This window comes from Hibiscus syriacus, unplaced genomic scaffold, assembly GCF_006381635.1.
Source record: "Hibiscus syriacus cultivar Baekdansim isolate YM2019G1 unplaced genomic scaffold, ASM638163v2 tig00112000_pilon, whole genome shotgun sequence".
NCBI lineage: Eukaryota > Viridiplantae > Streptophyta > Magnoliopsida > Malvales > Malvaceae > Hibiscus > Hibiscus syriacus.
In genome coordinates this window covers 2690224-2703508 of record NW_024063235.1, presented here as the reverse complement: position 1 = coordinate 2703508, position 13285 = coordinate 2690224, and the positions used below count along the sequence as shown (strand labels likewise).

Genomic DNA, 13285 nt, shown 5'->3' with positions numbered 1-13285 from the left:
GTTAACCATGGGGAATAATTTCTTGAAACATCGATTCCACCACAACATCTCTATGCTTCACATATCCAAAGAAATTATGGATGTCACTGTGTAAAGCATGCAGGTGAGTCTGAGTCTGCATCACAACTTCCTTGAGAGTAATCAATCTTGCCTCGGCATTCGATTGTGTAGTACCTGTAGATTGCTCATGAACAGGGTCTTTAGACTTGGGATTTTCAATTCCCAATAGCAGTGGAAGTCTGGCCCTAGTAATGCGCGATAATCTAGGTAAAATCTCATCAAAAGCATTTTCCTCGACATTTTTCTTACGACACAAAGCAGTAATTAAGTTAGGAAAAACCAAAGCACTTGCTTTTTTACCCAAAGAGTCATTAACTTGTTGAACAATAATACAACCAACATTAATAGGACGGGATACCATTATCAAATGTAAAAAGCATTAAGCGAGAAAGTGATACTGTCGTATTGTGGGAAGCATACATAAGTTTATGCTTTAGAAAGTGATTCCATAATTTGGCGCGCGGATGAAGTCGCTCACGGTTGAAGGAGTATCAACTTGTTTGGCACCCATTCCACTCGGTGTTTGCAAAGCATAAGTCCTCAAGAATCCCAATGTAAGTGCTGCTATTTCAAACGCGGCATGTCGGTCCACCACATCCTGCAAATGATAATACCGATTAATCGCAGTGGGTGTAAAATGGATCTGCTTACCTCGGACGAAAAAGGAGTATTGGTTGGGCTCGAAAATATGTGCATAAAACTCCTTAACCAATGAGGCATTCACTGAACCCGGATAGCGTGCAAATTTCTCCCATTTGATTGGCGTGACGATGTCCATTACGTCGGGTCCAAAGCCACAATCATTCTCCTCGGTAAAAATAAAACCCAACTCGAAAAAGAGTTTGAGGTTCTTAAAGTTTTGGAACCGAGCCTTGGCCTCGTCATCCTCGAACTATTGCCAAGCGGAAACGTCGGTTGGAGCCGGTCTTGAACGTACCATTTTCAGTGTTGTTGAAGCAAGAAAAACGAAAAATGACAAAGCTTTTGAATACTTTAAAAACCTTGGAGGAGTTTCGGCTATGGAGAAAATAAAAGAGGAAGGAGATGAAGAAATGAGAGAGAAAAGTAAAAGTTAAAGAGAAAAAAAAAATTAAGGATGAAAGTGGAAAGAAAAAGTTAAAAATTTGAGAGGGAAAAGGGGTGATAGGACTGTTAAGAGATGAATTAGTGGGTGGGGGGTTATGTATGTATGGGGAAGAAAAAACTGCCAAAAGGTAATGATGATGATAGGACAAAACTGTGGAGAGAGAAAAGTAAATGTCAAAATTAAAAAAAAATTAAAAATAAACAAAATAAAATAATATCTTCCTCATTTAATTCTCTGTCCTTTCCTCCATATGGGTAACCGCTCCTTGCACGGTTTGTAGTATTGTGGTCCCTACAAATCAGATCAAAAATTAATTAAAAAATAAAATAAAATAAGAAAAACTTAAATTTTAAATTTTATTTATACACAGACACAAATTCCATGCCGTGGCATCGAATTTTGGTTCTCCTCTGGGCACGCTTAAGCATCGTGCAGATGTAACACTTCCTTGTTGTATAGTGGTGGAACTCCATTGTAGGCTTTCAGACGCTGGTCATTTACCTTGAAGATGATGTCAACAGCTCCATGGGGATAGACATAATGCACCTCAAATGGTCCTGACAATCGAGATTTGAGCTTCCCAGGAAAGAGTTTGAGTTTGGAGTTGTAAAGCAAGACTTGTTGGCCCACATGAAAATGTCGTGGCATCAATTTCTGGTCATGCCACTTCTTGGTCTTCTCCTTGTATATTTGAGCATTCCCATATGCTTGTCCTCTAAATTCTTCTATTTCATTAAGCTCCAGTAATCTCTGCTCCCCAGCTAGTTGAGCATCAAAATTCAATTGCTTGATGGCCCAATAAGCTTTATGTTCAAGTTCAACCGGGAGGTGACAAGCTTTCCTATATACTAGCTTGAAGGGTGACATCCTCAAAGGAGTTTTGAATGTTGTCCTATACGCCCAAAGTGCTTCATCTAACTTTGACGACCAATCCTTACGCCTTGGGTTCACCACTTTCTCTAAAATCTGCTTGATCTCGCGATTGGATATCTCAGCTTGGCCATTTGTCTACAGATGATATGTCGTGGCAATCTTATGTCAAACTCCATATCTCTTCAATGCCTTGGCAATCAACTTGTTATCAAAATGGGTTCCCTCATCACTTATAATAGCACGAGGTACTCCAAATCGAGTGAAAATATACTTGTGCAAAAAACTTGAGTACGGTCTTGGAGTCATTTCTTGATGTTGTTATTGCCTCCACCCACTTTGACACATAATCCAAAGCAAGCAAGATATATAATTTTCCTTCAGAAGATGGGAATGGTCCCATGAAATCGATGCCCCAAACATCAAACAGTTCTATTTCCAGAATATTTTGCAGTGGCATCTCATGTCGTTTGGAGATGTTTCCAGTCCACTGGCATCGGTCACAAGCTTTATAAAATGCTTGGGCATCTCTGAACAGAGTTGGCCAATAAAAGCCAGATTTTAGGACCTTAGCAGCAGTCCTTGCTCCACCAAAATGACCTCCATATGGGGCTTAATGACAATGGTACAAAATGTCGTATTGTTCCTCTTCGGGTACACATCGTCTAATGAGCTGATCAACACAATGCTTGAATAAATATGACTCATCCCAAAAAATAGTGCCTTGCATCATGCTTGAACTTCTTTTTAGCCTGACTATCTAAATCAAAAGGTAGAATTCCACTAACAAGAAAATTAACCAGGTCAGCGTACCAAGGGATTGTCGCGGCATATACAATTTTCTCATCAGGAAATTCCTCTTGAATATCTATAGTATCATGGCATTCAGAATTGTTCTCTAGCCTAGATAAGTGATCAACAACTTGATTTTCAGTCCCTTTTCCATTTACCACCTCTATGTCGAATTCTTGCAAATGTAAGATCCACCTAATAAGTCTAGGCTTGGCATCCTTTTTGTTCACTAAGTATTTTATAGCTGAATGATCAGTGTGAACAATGACTTTAGTGCCTTTTAGGTAAGGTCTAAATTTATCAAAAGAAAATACCATGGCAAGTAATTATTTCTTAGTGGTGGTGTAGTTCAATTGTGCTTCATTTAAAGTGCGGCTAGAGTAATAAATAACATGAAAAAATTTACCTCAGCGTTGCCCTAAAACAGCTGCTACGGCATAATCGCTTGCATCACACATCAACTCAAATGGTGATTTCCAATCGGGAGGAACTACAATGGGTACTGAGATCAGTTGTCTTTTTAGCTCAGTAAATGCACCGAGGCATAACTCGCCAAACACAAAGTGTTGGTTTTGTTGAAGCAATGTGTACAAGGGGTTAGAAATCTTGGAGAAGTCTTTGATAAACCTTATATAGACTCCAGCATGTCCAAGAAAACTTCTTATACCCTTGACCGAAGTTGGTGGTGGCAACTTTTCAATCACTTCAATCTTCACCTTCTCCACCTCAATACCCTTGTGAGAAATTTTATGGCCTAATACAATGCCTTCAGTAACCATGAAGTGACATTTTTCCCAGTTTAAGACCAACTCAGCCTCTTCGTATCTTTTGAGAACTTTTGCTAAATTGTCGAGGCATCGTTCAAAATCGTCCCCACAAACAGAAAAGTCGTCCATGAAAATCTCCAAAAAATCCTCAACCATGTCTGAAAATATGGCCTGCATACAACGCTTAAACGTTGTCGGGGCATTACAGAGTCCAAAAGGCATCTTCCTAAAGGCAAAAGTGCCATAGGGATAGGTAAATGTGGTATTTTCTTGGTCCTCTGGTGCGATGGCAATTTGATTGTACCCCGAGTACCCATCCAAAAAGCAATAAAATGCTTTACCGGCCAATCGATCCAGTATTTAGTCAATGAAAGGTAGAGGAAACTGGTTCTTCATTGTAGTTTTGTTGAGTTTTCGATAGTCCATGCATATCCTCCATCCGGTAACAGTGCAAGTGGGTAATAGCTCATTATCCTCATTAGTAACCACAGTCGTGCCTCCTTTTTTTGGAACACATTGGACAGGGCTCACCCATGAGCTATTTGAAATAGGGTAAATCACTCCAGCATCAAGCCATTTCAGAATTTCTTTTATCACCATTTTTGTTCATAACAGGGTTGGGTCTCCTTTGTGGTTCGATTGAATTGTCGTGGCAATCTTCAAGCAGAATCTTATGCATGCAGATCGTGGGACTAATGCTTTTCAAGTCGACCATCGTCCAACAAATTGCTTTCTTATGCTGCATCAAAACACTTAACAAACTTTGCTCTTGATTAGCAGTAAAGTTAACGGAAATAATCACTGGTAAAGTTTCATCGCTACCTAAGTAAGCATATTTTAGATGCCCTGAAAAAGTCTTAAGCTCTAAAGTAGGTGCATGCAATAATGAAGGCTTAGGAGGAATAAATTCGTTAAAATTCAGAGGTTCAAAATTCATTCCTAATCTAACTTGTAGTAAGCTAGATTGCCCCTCCAAAATTGGAAAGTTGTCGGACTCCACCAAGCTTTCATCATCCACCTAATAATTATTTTCTACTAGCTGAATAAATTTGTTCTGGCAAAGATGTTCAGTTTCTTCTTCAATCACTGAGCTCAATTCAGAAATGCCTTGGCATTCTTTAGTGTCATCGGCATATTTGAGTGTTTGAAACAAATTGACAGTCACACACTGACCAACCACTCTCATGGTGAGTTCACCTTTTTCAATGTCTATCAATATACGTCCAGTGGCTAGGAAAGGTCTTCCCAGAATAATTGGTGCCTTGGCATCAACTTCGCAATCCAGAATTAATAGTCAACTTGAAACACAAACTTATCCACATGTACTATAACATCCTCAACTCTCCCTTCAGGTTTCACATGGGATCTATCGGCAAGTTGTAAAATAAATGAGGTGGGTCTTGCATCTCCTATGCCAAGCTTTAAGTATATCGACTTCGGCATTAAGTTGACACTTGAACCAAGATCACAGAGTACATTTCCAACGAAATTAGCTCCAATCGAACAAGGAATAATGAAGTTGCCCAGATCATTTTGCTTTGGCGGTAACTTACTCAATGAAGAACAAAATTCTGTTGTCGTGGCAATAATCTCTACTTTTCTCTTCTTGGTATAGATTTCCTTCAGAAATTTGGCATACATCTGCATCTGTTCAATAGCTTCCAAGAGAGGTACATTGATATGGAGCTGATCAAGGATATCCATGAACTTCTTGAACTGAACTTCATCACTATGCTTCTTCAATATTTGCGGGAGGGTGGTGGAGATCTAGCTTCCTTAACTGTAGTAGTAGGAATTACTTTTGCCTTGGCATCAAAATCTGGTACCTTAGGCAAATCATTAGTAGAACCCTCCTCCTTGTCCTTCTTAACAATACTATCATCATGCAATTCAGCTTAAGCATTGTCAATAGTAGGAGTATAGTCATCTTATTGTGGCCCACTAGCCTTGACTTGTTGATTGATTTGTGTTCCACTCCTAAGAGATAACACATTGCAGTGCTCTTTTCCAAGTGCTTTAGTGACTTCAATATCACTTGGAAAACGTCCTTGCTGACGCTCTTGCAATGCCGTAGCAATCTGACTAACTTGACCTTCCAAAGCTCTCAAAGGTGAGCTATGGCTTTGAAGTAAGACACCTTGACTATGAAGTAAAGCTCTTTGATTTTTAATTGAAGTATAATGGTCTTGCAGCATTGTCTTCGTAGTAGATATGAATTCTTGAATCGTAGCTTCCAAGAAACTCATACTTGCTGAAGTTGAAGCTTCTTTGTTAGCATTATGCCATTGTATAACATTCTGGTAACCTTGAGGCTCATTGTGATTCTGCTATCGAGTGGGTTGACTAGTATTGTGGTCTCCTTGATTTCCCCATGAGAAATTGGGATGCTGATGCCATCTAGCATTATAAGTTTTAAAGTAAGGATTGTTGTTGCCTCGATTGTAATTGCCTACAAAGTTGATGGACTCATGGTTGGTCGGGCATTCACTTTCATGATGATTGCCTTGGCATAACAAACATGCCAAGCTAGTTGCTTTCACTTCCTTCATCTCAGTGGATCGTTGTAAAATTTTCAACATATTGGTGATAGTTGAGAGTTGAGCGGACACCAAATCTTTGGTATCTAATTCAAATGCTCCAGGTGATCTCCTCTCACTCCCAAGTCTTGAGGAAGGAAATTGATAATCATTGTTAGCAATTCTGTCCAAGATAGCAAACGCCTCAGTAGGTGATTTATCCAGCAATGTCCCATTTTCCGAGGCATCAAGTAACATCCTCGTATGTGCATTGACTCCATTGTAGAACATGACTACTTGAGTCCAATCGTGAAAACCATGGTTTGAACACTTTCAAAGCAAACTCTTGTAATTATCCCAGCACTCATACATGGATTCGTCGTCGCTTTGGAAAAAATATGTTATATCATTCCTTAGCTGCGTATTCAAGTTCGGTGGGTTGTACCTCAATAAAAAAACTCTTACAAATATCAACCCACGATTCCATCAAACCAGATGGTACACCACTAAAACAAGCCCTTTCTCGGTCACGTAATGAATATGGAAACAACTTTAATTTTAGAAAATCCTCATGCACTCCTTCTTAGCGGAAAGAATCACAAACTTCTAGAAAATTTTGAATGTGATGCCTGGCATCTTCATTTGGCATACCTCCAAACTACCCAATGGAATTCAACATGTTGAACATGACTGGTTTCAGCTCGAAATGTGCAGCTTGAATGTCGAGTGCCACAATTCTAAGATTCAGATCATCCGGCATCGGATTTAAGTGATCACGAATAACGCGCGGCCTACCAACAAGTTCAGCATTGTCTATTGCCACGGCATTATGATTTCCGTCATCCTGACTAATGCATTGGTTTCCAATATGATACATGTTTCCTCTAGCGCATTGAGCACGTCTCCTTTGTCTAAAGAGTCTTTCAATCTCAGGTTCTCTCGGTTCCAAAAGCTCTTCAGAATTTCTTCTAGGCATACACTAATTAAACCTATAAAATAAAACAAAAATATCAAGTAAACTATACACAAATAAAAATGAAAAACAAAATAAAATGCTCTAGCAAAACTAAATAAATTCAGGTTGCCAATCCCCGGCAATGGCACCAAAAACTTGTTGCGTGTTGTGAGTACTATAAAATTATACGCAAATAATGTGTAAGTATACACAATCGTTCAAGTAATACAGTGATGAGTGAGTATCGTCTCCACAGGGATTGGGTGAAATTACAAAAGTCTAACCAAAGCAAAGCACTAATCTATCTATGTATAGTTAGTCTTAATATATACAAATGTCACGGCAAATGAAAAGTGTATGAAGGTGGATATGTAGTGATGGTCTGATGGTGTAGTGAATGAAAATGCAGTGGCAAGAACATATGTTTAGTGTTAAAAATGGTGTAATGTTGAGGCAATAAGAAAAGGTAAAAACAGTAAATAAATAGCAAATAAAATGATAAGAAGATAATCCTCACGTGACAAGCTTCCAATGGAATGAATGGTTGGGATTGATTCAAGGATGCTAAACTTATCTCTCAGGTAGATTTAAGCTATCTAATATTTACTTGCTCGACAAGGCTTTCCTAAAGTGTTTTCAAAGGAACCTAATAGAATAGAATGCCAAGGCATCTGCTCTCACTCAACGATGTTGGCCAGCCTACCCTATTGATAAAGACACCCTTTTTAGTCATTGAAATCCTATCCTAGTCTCTCCCAAGATCTAAGGCATTAGGTTATAATATTCCTAGGCCAGTTCAAAGCCCCTTGAAAATACTATAACCCATTGCTTATGAGGATCTTGTCTTGCGTTTCTCTCGAATACTTACAAGTATTTTTAGCTTAGGTTTCTCTCGAACACCTAACATTTATCTAAGAAATGGACACTCTCATGCCTCTTACAAGCCTAGATGGTGAAGCATTCATAACCAAAGCAAATAAGAACCAAAATAAACTTAATTATACCATTAAAATAAAGTTTAAACATCCATTAAACCAACCACCACCAAATAAGTTAGCTCATAGTGGGGTTTGAAAAATCCATAAAGTATATGTTCCAACAACCCACAAATAAAATAAATAAAATAGCAACAAAGGGAAGTGAGAAAAAACCTTCGACGCTCGCCACCAGAGGTCTCCTCGGCCTCCACGAACCACCTTAGCTCGCTAGCTCCTATCGGTACCTAGCTCGCCACTCCTTGAAGCTTTATCAATGGAGGAAACCCCAAGAAAGAAAAAGAGAAAAGAAAAATAAAAATATGATTTTTCTGCTCTGAGTATGTGTGTGTCTCTTCTTTTTCATTCTCTCCCTTGAGGTGTCATATATAATAAAAAAATATCTAGGGGTAATGATGAGGTTGTTGTTGTAAAATACCCCTTATACCCCTAGAATTACACCATAAGAGTGAACTTTATCCTCCTGGTGGCAGTGGTCCTCTGGCAGGCGGTTACAATAATCATTTCACATGCAGCGCCAGCTGTCCTCGTACAACTGTATCTTTTTGTCATTTTCTGCGCCAGAAATGCCAAGGCATTTCAATCTGCTTCAGCAACGTGTGATGCCGCGACATTACTTCCCAAAGAATCCTTTTACTTGCTATTCCCTGCACACCACAAACAACTGCACCTCTCCCTCAAACAACACCATTAAGAAATAAAATAGAACTACCACTACAAATGCAACTATATGCAACTACATGATCCTAAAATGAAAAAATGGGCTTTTAAACAAACAATAACTCAAGTGAAAAAGGCCTTAAAAGTAGCCTTTTTAGGAAGTTAACACACAAGGATAGAAGGGTTATTTGGCAACAAAGACCTTCGAGTTCGACTACGCTCAGCTCAAAGGCACATCATTTGCAGCATAGCTTAAGTTGATAAGGGTTATCTGCCAACCAAAGATCTTCAAGTTCGATTACACTCAGCTTCGGAGGGGATATCATTTGTAGCATAACTCAAGGCTAGAAGGTTTATCTGCCAACCAAAGACCTTCGAGTTCGACTACGCTCAGCTCCAAGGCACATCATTTACAATATAGCTCAAGACAAGAAGGGCTATCTATCAATAAAATTGTCGAGTTCGATTCCATTCAGCTCGATGACACCTCAATCACACTACTGTCCTACTACAATCCAGGTTTTTAATTCGAGAAGAAGACATGGGTTAATCATGCCTTATTTACAAAAAATGGCTTTTCGGCAACATAGCTTTAGTCGATAAAAGCCATCTGTCAACGAGGACCTTTCGAGTTCGATTTCATTCAGCTCGAAGGCCTATCAACCACATGGTGGAGTCAAGGAACTACTTTCTAGTAGAATTTTTTAACCAAGGTCTTAAAACCGAGAAGAAGACCGAAGTTGACTACAATTTAGCAACGAGAAGCCACGTTCCAGTTCAAATTCCGAACTACGGCTTTAATTTCATGTCACTTCAAGATGGACTCGACTTCGCAACTCAATTCGACAGGGAGTTGTTTTTAACTCCACAAAAATTTGTGTATTCTTATCTTTATCCTACTTTTCGTTCCACGAAAAAGGACAAAGAGGACCAGCTGTAGACACTCATTTTCATCCATTTTTTATTTATATATATATATATATATATTATGGTTTCAAACGGTTTTTGAAAATACGTATATAATATATAGTTTTTAAAAGAAACATTTTAGAAAAAATATATAATATATAGTTTTTAAAATCATTTTGAAAACTTATATAATATATAGATTTTGAAAACATTTTTTTTGAAAACTTATATAATATATAGTTTTTGAAAACATTTTTGAAAACTTATATATAATATATAATTTTTAAAACTTTTTTGGAAATTATATAGTTTTTTAAAAACAGATTTGAAAATTTATATATATAATATATAGTTTTTAAAAGAAACATTTCTAAAAATTTATATTATATAGTTTTAAAAAAATAATTTTATATTTATTTATTATTATTATTTATTATTATTTATTATTATTATTTATTATTCATTTATTTCCTTTTTGTTTTTTTGTCCAGGGTCCAATGCAATGGGTCCAAAAGGTTTTGGGGCCTAATCTAGCCCAGTCCACTAGGGTTTTCACAACCCTAACATATCAACACATATTACACGGTGCCACACAGCAAGGTCAAGCATCAAGCCCAAACCAGTCAGCTGGGAAAATCGGGACTGCATCATCTCGAGAATCCCGACCATGTGAACGTCGATGGGAATCGACCCTGCTATCATCAGAAACAACCTTCACCAAGAGGGTTATAAATACCCCGGTGATGCCATGAACGAGGGGACAACAGAAACACAGAACCAACAAGCATCTTCACACGGCCAGAGCATCAATACCAGAGAACTGACCACAAAATCCACATCAGAACAAGATCTAAACCAAACGCGCAAACCCAAACTACACAAGCCAACCAAAACTGAGAGCCTACATAAACATCAAAACCACACACACAAAAATACCAATAACCAAATGACACCACATCATTGAACATCAAAAACACAGTAAAACTGATAACGATCGGGAAAATAAACGAAACACAAAGACCAAACGACGAGAACAGAAGAAGAAAGGTCATCGAAAAGGTAAAAAGTCGAGCATGTTTTTGTAGATCTACGCCGATTGGGTGATTTATTGGAACATCGGGTAATAATTTGGGGTTCGCAAGGTTGAGGGCTTTCGAAAGGGGCTATTTGGGTTCTTTTCACCCCCCGTCGATGGCGGCCGGCGTAGTGGAGATGACCACCGGAACGGTGGCGAAAATCGCCTTGAGGAGAGAGGCCAGAGAGAGTTTCAGTTCTCTCTTTTTAGAGAGAGATACAAAGGTGATAAATGAGAGTTGGGGATGGGTTCTGGGTCGTTTTAGGTAAATTTATACCCCCCCATACGACGTCGTTTTGGAAGGGGGTTTTGCATTTTTATCTGTGGGTAAACTCCATCAACTGTCCATGTAATTTGTTGTCTTCACGTTTTAGTCACTAAATCTATTTTTACAGTATCATAATTTGGTTTTCGAATTTAATGTGTTTTCATTTTAGTCCTTAATTTATGTTTTATTCGAAAATGGCCCAGATATTTTTTGCATGTTTTAATCTAGCCACTATTCTTTTTTTGCTTTATTTTTATTTAGCTACTGTTTTTTTTTAATTCTTGCATTTTGCTCATTTTTTTATTTTTATAACATTCTTTTTTTAAATATTTTACCCTTTATTTTCATTTTTTTCATTTTGTTTTTTCTATTTTTTTCTATTTTATTATTTTTTATTTATCGTTTTTTGGCTTAATTTTTATATATATTTTTATTTTCATTACTTCTTTTTTTTCTTTATTTTTACTCAATTCTTTCTTCTTTTGACTTTTTTTATTTATCTATTTTCTTTTTCTTTTTCTTTTTTTCCTTTGATTTATTATTTTATTTATTAATTTATTATTTTTTTCCTTTTCTTGTTTGGTTCTTGGAATTATTTTAATATTTATTCACTATTTTTTATCTAACATCCCTTTTTTAGAATATTTCTCAATCAATCAAAGGTAAGCAATTTGAATCGGGTAATTTTAAATCTTAATTTTAAATTTTCAATTTTCACAATTAAAGAAAACCGACAAATTAATTGATACTGAAAGGGTTGTTCAAGGGTGTTAATCCTTCCTTGACCGTAACCGACTCTCGAACCCGACATGTTTCTAGAAAAACGCAGATCAGGTAAGATGGTGTCTGAACCACCTAAATCCGTTTTAAAATAGTCGGTGGCGACTCTAACCTAATCAATCTAAGTCGAAGCCCAATTCCGGGTCCAACCGAAAGATGGTTACGACAACAACTAACATATGGAAGACTTCCAAAATTTTGGGTGCTCTTTTTTAAAGTTATTTGAATGAAGTCGATATCATATTGTTATTCAAAATGTACTCATATTTTTATTATAAAAGTATTTCATTTTAAAGATATCATTTTACATATTTATTCTACTATATATATAATGAAATTATCCTAAACACTATTAAATAAATATTCATCTTTACTATTATTTTATTATATTGTTTATTTTAAATATTATCATTATTTTGTTTAGTTTTATTCTATTAGTTATCTTTTTACATCACCCTCTGTATCTTTTTATGAATTGCGTGTCATATGACTGAATTTTAATTTCTTTTAATTCACATACTAAGGGAACATCCTTTTTAAATAAAACCAGGTGAATTAAATCATTTATATCGAGTAAAATATTTTTTAAAAAAATAGATTCACTCATTCTTCAAAAATTCATAGAAATAAAAGGATCGTAATTCAAATTTTGAATTCTAATTCATAAAATTTCACCATTTTAGACAACGTATAATCGAAGGTACCAATTATGGGCGTTGTGGGGGTGCTTATCCTTTCCCACGCGTAATCGACTCCCGAATCCTTAAAAACAAATTTATGGTAATACGCAGATCAATTTTTGTCTTAAAAATAATTTTCCTTAATATTTTTTTTAAATATATATTTTTTAGTTATTTAACCTACCTAACCCGAAGGTCGATGACGACTCCAAAAATCAAATTTCATCAAAAATCTCGATTTTCCCAAAATAAAGTCGTAATTAGTTTTGAAATTAATTTCGTTAAAAATGGTTATGACAGCTTGGAAACTTGGTTGGGGACATTTTTTTAGAGTCAGGCCTTACTCGATTATACGATGTCTGAGTAGTTGGAATTTTATAAATTGGAACATTTACTTGAATTACGATCCTTTTAATTTCAATTTTCAATTTTCATAATCATGTATCATTTTTACTCTTGTAAATAGTTGTACTGATGTTTGATTTTATTGTTTTCATACTTGTTACGATTTGCAAAATTGAGTCTTTATTTTTCTTTTTATCAAAAGGTTTATGAGTTTCTCCTCACACACATCACGTGCATTTACATGTCATAAGCTCTATACACAAGCTTTTTCCTATTAAGTGGGAGTGAGTCGCTAGTGCTTTTGTGAGCATCCCTCCGTATAGGCTAGTGAATCACTCTCGGAGTACATGCCCTTATGATCTTCGTGACCTACTTGTTAGACATAAGGAATGTACTCCCTCGAATTGAACTCGATCCGCTTTAGTCTATAATGGATGAGGATTGAGAGTTTTGCGTCTAAAGGGGGCACCAAATCAAGGATAATTGGATTACCCTTTCTTTAGAGCCAAAACCATGCATATAGTGA

General features: G+C 36.6%; 1 pseudogene; it reads right to left on the bottom strand.

Moving 5' to 3' along the window:
* The window catches only part of LOC120174064, a 42451-nt pseudogene extending 35383 nt beyond the window's left edge, over positions 1-7068 (bottom strand).
* Positions 7069-13285: the final 6217 nt, after the last annotated feature.